This window comes from Gorilla gorilla, chromosome 14 (genome assembly GCF_029281585.2).
Source record: "Gorilla gorilla gorilla isolate KB3781 chromosome 14, NHGRI_mGorGor1-v2.1_pri, whole genome shotgun sequence".
NCBI lineage: Eukaryota > Metazoa > Chordata > Mammalia > Primates > Hominidae > Gorilla > Gorilla gorilla.
Window position 1 is genome coordinate 42147752 of NC_073238.2, and position 9092 is coordinate 42156843.

General features: G+C 45.5%; 1 non-coding gene across 1 annotated transcript; it reads left to right on the forward strand.

Moving 5' to 3' along the window:
* Positions 1–2754: 2754 nt before the first annotated feature.
* Positions 2755–2861, forward strand: LOC115930509 (U6 spliceosomal RNA). The gene has a single exon (XR_004067140.3). It is a non-coding gene; the product is annotated as a U6 spliceosomal RNA (small nuclear RNA).
* The last annotated feature ends 6231 nt before the right edge of the window (positions 2862–9092 follow it).

Here is a 9092-nt window from a genome sequence, read left to right on the forward strand (position 1 = left end):
CTAAGTACAGTCCCCTTTGCCTAGAGAATGAGACTCACAGGAAGAGTGAAGGAGGGCACCAGCAGCAGGGTCACGATGGCAGTGGCCCTCAGTCCCAGCCCAGTCTTAGCAGGAAGGAAAAACCAATCCCCAGTGTCGTGAATTCCTTAGAAATTCCCCTGCTATGCACACATACCCAGGTCCCACCTTCACCCACCCCGATGCCATGCTGCAAAGGAAACGTGCCTCTGAGCTTCAGCTGCTTTGTGGGATTGGGGTTGGGTGGCAGCTGGCTCCAGACAGGAAAACTGTTACACACCTGCTGTTTGAAAGTTCCCCTTCTTAGCTCAAGGCATTCTGCACACCCTTCAACCACGAATAGTTGCTCAAATCAGGTACTTCCTACTGCAGGTTTTGATGGAGCCAGCCCCAGCCACTCACTTTGTTAGGAAAGGATGACTAAAGAGCAGAGCCGTTAGGGGGAGCGCGTCCACTTGCTTGGTTTGCAGCATGAGATCAATGAGCCAGGAGCTCAGGATAAAATAGTGTCAATGTCTTTGTCTCCTTGAGGGGAAGCTTTAGGACAGAGTGCCAGGCAGGGGTGAGTGGGCCGAGGAAAGCCCAGCTCTGGGCTCCACGGACGGCACGAGGAGGTTCCGTCTCTGCAGGCGTTGGCAGTTACACCCTGGGTGTGCAGGCTCCCAGCGTCTCCTCGGAGAACTCAGGAAACTCACCAAGGCATTCGCTGAATAGGAGTCCGGCTTTGAAACTGTGAAGTAGCAGCGCCCCCTGCCTGTGCGTGGCCGCCATAGCTAGGAAGCCTTCCCAAGTTGGGAGGACCCCCCCAAGGAGCTCCGGAGGCTCCCCCAAAGCCGGGAGAACCTCTCACAGGCAACCAAGAGCAGTTCTGCTCCCATGGGGACCTGGAACTTATTTGGAACTCAGCAGTCCCTGCTCTTTCTTCCCTTCCTGCTCCCCCACCTACCTAAAATCCCAGGAGCTAGCAAAGGATAAAGGCTCTCCCCAGAGCTTCTGCCACACAGGGGTGCTGACGGGTGGGCTGCAGGTGGGCCTGAGCCCCTGCCCCCCTTAGCCCCGGCTGATTCTGTTTGTCGCCGACCTCAGCTGACTGGATGCTGTCATGGTGGCATGGCGATTATTATAGGCATCTCGGTTATATTACATTACGGTCTTCTCACTATATTGAGATCATCTCAATTACTACTCAAAGATTAGTGCAAGCTGCCATGACTCATATGCATCCGGTGTTTACTCTTACTTCATGGCCCTAGTAGTGCTGTATTGATGCCAAAGCGTGAGAGACTGTCACTTGATTACGATTTCCAAAGGCTGTAACGAATCTGGCCCAATTCCTGACTTGGCTTGGACAAGCCTCCTCCCTCCTCCACCCACTATCCCATTCCTAGGTTCCGTTTTCATTTTAGTTCTTCTACCAGAGTTAGATGCATGTTTTCCTTAATGTTTACATTTAAAAATAAAATTAAAATGCAAAGTCGTCACATGAAAACACACTTCTCAATTTTCTTTTTTTAAATATCCCAAACATCAAAACAGTACTACTCAATAAACGCCCTCATCAAGTGCTATGAATACACCAGTTGGCATCAGATGCGCCTCCCTAGACAGCAACGTTTCTGTGACCACGGATCAACAGTCCACTTACGACAGAGCTTCCGATTCAGGCAGGCCCTGGCAGGCTAATTTCACCTCCATGATTTTATATGCAAGTTAGAGCTACTCCCTGAAACTGCTCTTCCCTGAGTTCCACCTGTCAGGGATGGAGATGGAGAAGCTATCCAGAACACTTCTCTCCTCCTTAGCCCCACAGGCAACATGCCAGCCTGTCCTCCACTCTGCCTTCAAAGCATGCTCTGCGGCTGGCGACTTCCTGCCACTTGGACTGCTACCACCAGGAACCAATTTCCCATCTATCTTCAGCCCCAAGGCTCCTGCCCTCACCCTGCCTCCCTCCTGTCACACCAGCCAGAAGGATCCTTGCAAACCCCACCTCAGATCATGTCAATTACTAAAAATAAATTCAGGGGCTCTCCACTGCACTCTGTAATTTGACTCAAAATTATTAGCTTGGCCCTCCAGGGTTCACCTAATCTGCCCTCTGCCTAATTCTCCAACCTCCTTTGGGGTTTCTGCTCTCCCCATTCCTGATGATCCAGCCACATGCCTCTCCTGGAATTTATGCCACCTTCCCATCTCAGAGTCATGGTTCAGCGTTTTTCACCGGTTTATTCTTATTTATCCTGCAGGCTCAGCTTTAATGTTCCTCCTGTGAGCTCACAACCTATATCATTCTTTCTCATTGCAACATGTTCTTTGCATTTACATGCAACCATTTGTGTATCATTGTGTATGATCCCTCGGGGGGTGATACATTTTGGGACAGGAAGGAAAGCATCCTTTTGTATGGGATGTATCCCCAGCACCAAGCCCCAGGGTCAGCTGGAGTAGTTGTTGAGTTGACGTGGATGGAATTAGTGAAGAAATGAATGGGCTGTATAAGGTTGACAGTATTCACTCATAAAGGTTTAGTGACTTGCCTCCTGCCACACCCTCAGCAAGTGGACATGCAGTTCCTAGGTGAACTGCACCATCTGGAAGACTCCCTAGGAGAAGAAATGGGGAGAGGGGCTGCAGGAGGCAGGTGAGAAAATTCTAGAACAGTTGGTTCTCCAAGACAGAGTCCCCTTAGAGTGGGGCTGTAAAGATATTTGGGAAGCATAGCCAATGTTCACACTTGTGCTCGCTTTGGCAGCACATATACTAAAATTGAAACAATACAGAGAAGATCAGCATGGCCTCTGTGCAAGGATGACATGCAAATTCGTGAAGCGTTCCATATTTTTTAGCGGAAGCAATTTTGGAGGTAGTGGAAGCTACAATGATTTTGGCAATTACAATAATCAGTCTTCAAATTTTGGACCCATGAAGGGAGGAAATTTTGGAGGCAGAAGCTCTGGCCCCTGTGGTGGTGGAGGCCAATACTTTGCCAAACCACGAAACCAAGGTGGCTATGGTGGATCCAGTAGCAGCAGCAGCTATGGCTGTGGCAGAAGATTTTAATTAGTAAACAAAGCTTAGCAGGAGGGGAGAGCCAGAGAAGTGACAAGGAAGCTACAGGTTACAAGAGATTTGTGAACTCAGCCAAGCACAGTGGTGGCAAGGCCTAGCTGCTACAAACAAGACATGTTTTAGACAAATACTCATGTGTATGGGCAAAAAACTTGAGGACTGTATTTGTGACTAATTGTATAAGAGGTTAGTTTAGTTTCTGTTCTGTGGAAAGTGTAAAGCATTCCAACAAAGGGTTTTAATGTAGATTTTTTTTCACCCATGCTGTTGATTGCTAAATGTAATAGTCTGATGGTGACGCTGAATAAATGTCTTTTTTAAAAAATGTGCTGTGTAAAGTTAGTCTACTCTGAAGCTATCTCGGTAAATTTTCCCAACAGTGTGAAGTTAGAATTCCTTCAGGGTGATGCCAGGTTCTATTTGGAATTTATATGCAACCTGCTTGGGCGGAGAAGCCACTGTCTTCAGAAACCTTGGTGTAGTTGAACTGATAGTTACTGTTGTGACCTGAAGTTCACCATTAAAAGGGATTACTCAAGCAAAATCGTGGAATTATTGGTGATAAAAGTGATTGTTGGCACATCCTATGCAATATATCTTAATTGAATAACGTTACCAGATAAAATTAGAGATGGGAATGAAGCTTGTGTGTCATCCATTATCATGTGTAATCAATAAACGATTTAATTATCTTGAAAAAAAATGTTCACACTTGTTGGGAAAAAAAGTTTCCCTTGGTTTCATAATGCAGAATGTTGAAAGTAAGGCTCTCCCTATGACGCCCTTACCCCCACCTCCACCCCCCAATAACGGGAAATACGGGCGGTCTTCTCTGAAGGAAGATTTTTGGGTTTATCCGAAGGAGGCAGGTGTAAAAAGCGACTGGGAAACAGCAATATGCCTTCCTGCCTCTCCTCTGAGCAGAGCGAAAGGCTGCTGGCCGCGGGAACGTGGGTCTCGGTGATCCCCGCAGCCCGCAGGCCCCACGGACCCAGGAGAGGCCGGCGCGGAGCCTGGGGCGGACTAACAGCAGAGGGCGCAATAGAGCAGGCCGCCCCCGGGTGAAGTCCGCTGGCCGGGAGCAGCTCCAGCCAGACCCTGCAGCTCTCAGACTGGGGCGGCCCTCTCCCTTGCCCTCCTCTGCTCGGCTGTGATTTCGCTGTGCTTCTGTGGGAGAAAATGCTATAAGTGACTCTATGGACATCCGTAAAAATAAATGCCAGCTACTATGACTATTCAGGTGTACAGGTGACATGCGATATTCAGAAAGAAGCTAAGAGTCTGGGGTAAGGGTGGGAAGGGGGATGTAGTTCGTTGTTTTTTGTTTTTCTGCTTGGCTTGTGGAGTCTGTTCAGTGTGTAGTGCTTTTTGTTTGTTTGGTTGGTTTTTTTAATGTCTTAGGTTAAATTTTGTCTTTCTGGGAAAAGCTACTTTGGTTAAAATTTGTCTTTCTGGGAAAAGCTACTTTTTCCCAGGGTGATTTGACACAACTCTGGTGCAATGCACTAACTTAGATCAAAGAAAACGGGCTGAAGAGACCATTTACCCACATGTAAATCCCAGTAGGCCGTTTTTTAAAGAACCTCCGCCGGGATTGGGAGTCATTCAATCAAGGAGCGTTAGAGCTGGAAGAAACTTTCGAAATTAAACTGCCTTTTTATTATTAGATTAAAAAGGAGGCCCAAAGAGGAGAAGGAACTTGTCCAAAGTCACAGCACCTTTGAATGCAGTGGGGCTGATTTCCAGTCTGGGGCACAAGGGAAACTTTTAGTGAAAGGTTGGTGGTGTGTGTTGTTAAGCTTTCATTCTATTCTGTATTATATAAACATTGTAAGGAAAATTGAGAAAATGCCATTATTTTAATTGCCGGGAATCCTCCCACATCAAGGCGATCATTGTTAATATTTTTGCTCTATAATTTTCCAGACTTTTAAACTTATATATCAAAACTTGTATCAATACAAATTTATATCAGTTTACTAAAACTGGATCACAGCATCCTTATTGCTTTGCAACCACTTTTTTTTTTTTTTTTTGGTCATCAATATAGCTTGAACACTTTTCCATGTCAACTAATATATATCTACATCATAATTCCTAACAGATGCATAACTATTCCCTTCATGGGTGCACCTTCATTAGTTTAATCAAACCCTTATTGATGGGCATATAAGCTTTTTCCAATGTTCAACATTTTTTTTTTTTTTGAGGTGGAGTCTGGCTCTGTCACCCAGGCTGGAGTGCAGTGGCATGATCTCAGCTCACTGCAAGCTCCGCCTCCCAGGTTCAAGCAATTCTCCTGCCTCAGCCTCCTGAATAGCCGGCATCACAGATACCTTCCATCACACCCGGCTAATTTTTGTATTTTAAACAGAGACAGGGTTTCACCATGTTGGCCAGGCTGGTCTAGAACTCCTGACCTCAGGTGATCTGCCCGCCTCAGCCTCCCAAAGTGCTGGGATTACAGGAGTGAGCCACCACACCCGGCCCAATGTTAAACTTTTATAACACATTTGCATTAAATATTCTTGTCCGTACATCTTTTGCACAGGTAATGTCCACCTACTGATGGGTGTGGCTTTTTGTAGGAATGCAGTGTGATGGTGTAGGCTGGGCTTGGACACTGCCTTGCAAACTTTCTGTGTCTTTACACAAGCCACAACCTTACTAGGCCCCAATTCTCTCATCTTCAGGTGGAGGTGATCATAGTGCTTGTCTCCTAAGGGTGTTGAGAGGATTCAATGAGGTCATATATAGAAAGTGATTGGTCAGTGCCAAGCACAAACACGTCCTATATAAATGTGAACTCTTAGAATATTACTATCATTACCTCAAACCCTGAAGATTGGCTCAAAATAACCCTCATGGTTTTATTTTACTCTGATTGAGAGTAACTGGAATTTCATGAAGAAGTGTTTAAGTGCTAAACTCTAGTAGCTAAAGCAATACCTCCTTTCTTTCTAACTTAATTCATCCAGAGGAAAAAATAATGATAAACGTAAATGGTGGATGGGTTCTTCAGCTACTTGTTATGTTCTGGTCACATGCTTAATGCTAGCCCAAACAGAAAAATCTATATTGGCAAGGATGTGGAGAAATTGGAGCACACTATTGGTGGGAATGTAAAATGGTGTAGCTGCTATGGAAAACAGAATGACAGTTTCTTAAAAAATTAAACATAGAATTACAATACGATCCCGCAATTTCACTTCAGGGTATATACGCAAAAGAATTGGAAGCAAGGACTTGCAGAGATATTTGTATGTGTTCATAGCAGCATTATTCACAATAGTCAAGGGTGGACATAACCCAAATGTCCATCAATGAATGAATGGATAAACAAAATGTGGTATACACATACAATGACATATTATTCAGCCTTAAAATTAAAGGAATGCCTACCACATGCTACAACATGGATGGACTTTAAAGACATCATGCTAAGTGAAATAAGCCAGTCACAAAGGGACAAATATGGTGTTATTCCACTCATGAGATACCTAGAGCAGTCAAATTCATTAAGACAAAAGGAGAATGATGGTTTCCAGGGGCTGGAGGAGGTGGCGGGGATGAGGCTGCTGTTTAATGGGTGCGGAGTTTCAGTTTTGCAAGATGAAAAGAGTTCTGGAGATGATGGTGGTGATGGTTGCACAACAATGTGAATGTACCTAATGCCACTGAACTGTCCATCAAAATGGTTAAGATGGTAAACTTTGTGATATGCATGTGTTACCACAATTAAAAACAAAATTCTAAAAGAAAGAGGCATAGTGTCTCATTGAAGGTTCTTAAGTTCCCTTCCTAAGCATCAAGTCTTTTGTGATAGATAAAGCCCCCTCTGATCCCTTCTCCTTTGGAAAATGCTCAAAGCACAGCCTCTGGCTCTCCAGTGCCTTCGAACTCGTCTCCACTGTTTTGTCCTTATATCCAGGGTCATCACCATTTCACAGGCCTAAGCAGTGAGGGAGTGAACACTGTAGCAGAAGCCGTGGTCTCTGAAAGTTTGTTTTTAATCTAGGAAGATGCCATGAGTCACCAGGACACATTTCAGGTTCATATTCCCATCTGAGGCATTGGAAACCCATTCCTACCAACCAAATGTATGAGTTACCCATATTTCTTCTGCTTGGTCCCCACCCTCACCTTCCGTCTCTCTCCCTCCCTCCCTCCTCTCACAGGTTGCATCATCCTCCCCAGACAGGAATGGGCTGATGGCACTCTGCTCAGAATATCTCCTGGTTCCCTGTACATGCAGGATGAACACCCACCCGAAAAGTCTTCCACAGCACGGCCACTCCTCTCACTCTTCCTTTCACCCTGAGGCCTGCTGCACTCTTCACCTGCTCCAGGAGAGCAGAGCCTGTGGTTTCCTGGCCCAATGGACCTTCCCCATCTCCGGACATGCTTTACACATCTCCAGCCCAGAGCATTCGCACAAGCCTTTCCTGCTGTGTTCACTGTGTTGAATTCCTGTTCCTCTTCCTTATCCAGGCTCAGTTCTCACTCCTAATTTAATGATGTGGCAAGTCTCTGAGTTAGAGATAGCTCTCATCTGTATCAGGGGAGAACTAATATATACAACAACAATAGCGCACATTGATCAATTACTGACTGTGCCAGGCACTGCTCTGTGCATGTGCTCTGCATGTACAATTCTGGTTTCCTCAGAATCACACTGAGATGTAGCCACTATTATTATCCCCATTTTTCAATAAGGAAACTAAAGTGGCCCAAAGAATGTAAGAAACTGGCCCAAAGCCACCCCCCTAGTAAGAGGTGGAGAGAAGATGAGGATGCTGGTCCTCTGGCTCAGGCTGCTCCTCAAGGTCTCAGTGGGGAGAAAGAGGTAAGGAATGTGAAGTGTTGGGCACAAAAGCAAACCACGGTTCTCCTCCCACCCTCCCGACCAGAGTTTACCTGGAAATGGTTATTTTGTGTCTTTTCCCCTGAATATGTTATTAAATCCCCAAGAACAGGAATTGGCTCTTACTCATCTTCATGTTTCCCCAGCCACCAGCCCAGGTTTTACTCATAGTAGGTGCTCACACTAAAAAGAAGAAAGAAAAGAGAAAAAGTTCTTCTGTGCCTTGAAAGTGCGAAGTGAGGGCTACAATTTGGGACAAGAGAAAATGAGCAGTACGGCACGGTACTTAAAGCCTGGATTTCTGGAGCCAAACAAGCAGATCAAATTGCAGCTTCACTTACAGCTGTGTGACCTTGGGCAAGCTGCTTATCTCTTTGTGCCCCAGTGAGTTGTCTCATATATACACATGCATGGACAGTCGTCCCTCAGTATCTAAAGGGATTGGTTCCAGGACCTCCTTCGGATTCCAAAATCCATGAATACTCAAGTCCCTGCTGTGAAATGTCATAGAATTTGCATATAACCTACAAACATCCTCCCATGTACTTGTTTTTTTGTTTGTTTGTTTGTTTGATTTTTTCTTTTTTTGAGATGGAGTTTTGCTTTTGTCGCCCAGGCTGGAGTGCAGTGGTGCGATCTCTGCTCACTGCAAGCTCCGCCTCCCGGGTTCAAGCGATTCTCCTGCCTCAGCCTCCTGAGTAGCTGGGACTTCAGGCGCATGCCACCATACCCTGCTAATTTTTGTATTTTTAGTAGAGACAGGGTTTCACCATGTTGGCCAGACTGGTCTCCATCTCCTGACCTCTTGATCCACCCCGCTCGGCCTCCCAAAGTGCTGGGATTACAGGCATGAGCCACTATGCCCGGCCCTCCCATGTACTTCAAATCATCTCTAGATTACTTATAATACCTAATACAATGTAAATGCTATGAAAATAGCTATTATACTGTATTGTTTAGGGAATAATGACAAGAAAAAAGTCTGTACATGTTCAGTACAGACACAATTTCTTTTAAAATATTTTCAATCTGAGGTTGGTTGAATCCATGGTGGAGGAACTCCTGGATATGGCTACAGAGCACTGACTGAGTCATACTCAGCATAACAACATTGAGGTCAACAAGGGACTGCAAATATGGT